A 468-nucleotide genomic window follows, 5' to 3' on the forward strand; every position below is an offset into this window, starting at 1 on the left:
TTACTATTAAAATTAAAACATGGAAGAAATTGCGTATTGTGTGATTATTCTTTTAAACAAAAGTTGTAATAATTGTTGTAGTATTATGTATATCATACTGCACCACAGTAATATATTTCTGACCATTTCTTTAAGCTAACCTGAACTTATTTTTGATGGGTTGCCATGAGGAACTTTTAAGTTTCTGTAGCCTATGTAAGTGTTTCCCATACATTGATTTATTTGTGCTTTGACTTCGTTGAATAAACATGAGCACTGCACGTTTCAAAATTGAAACCAGGTGCGGGTGTTTTTATGTCACTGTATTTCTGAAGGAACCCGACTGTCTTCAGAAAATTTTAGATGTCATTTTCATTTCATCTTGCATGTAATATCTGATAAAGCAGTGTTTGTGAGTGGAGTGCTACTTTGTGTACAGCGTTACCGGGGAAACCTTGATCTCTACCACTCCAACAGCGCCTCCTGCTG

At 35.5% G+C, this 468-nt stretch overlaps 1 protein-coding gene across 4 annotated transcripts in view; it reads left to right on the forward strand.

Annotated features, from left to right (window-relative positions):
* The window catches only part of LOC107686370 (supervillin-like), a 100571-nt gene that overhangs the window by 81612 nt on the left and 18491 nt on the right, over nucleotides 1-468 (forward strand). The gene's annotated exons all lie outside the window — the stretch shown is intronic.

This window comes from Sinocyclocheilus anshuiensis, unplaced genomic scaffold, assembly GCF_001515605.1.
Source record: "Sinocyclocheilus anshuiensis isolate Anshui unplaced genomic scaffold, SAMN03320099.WGS_v1.1 scaffold1319, whole genome shotgun sequence".
In the NCBI taxonomy this organism is placed as follows: domain Eukaryota; kingdom Metazoa; phylum Chordata; class Actinopteri; order Cypriniformes; family Cyprinidae; genus Sinocyclocheilus; species Sinocyclocheilus anshuiensis.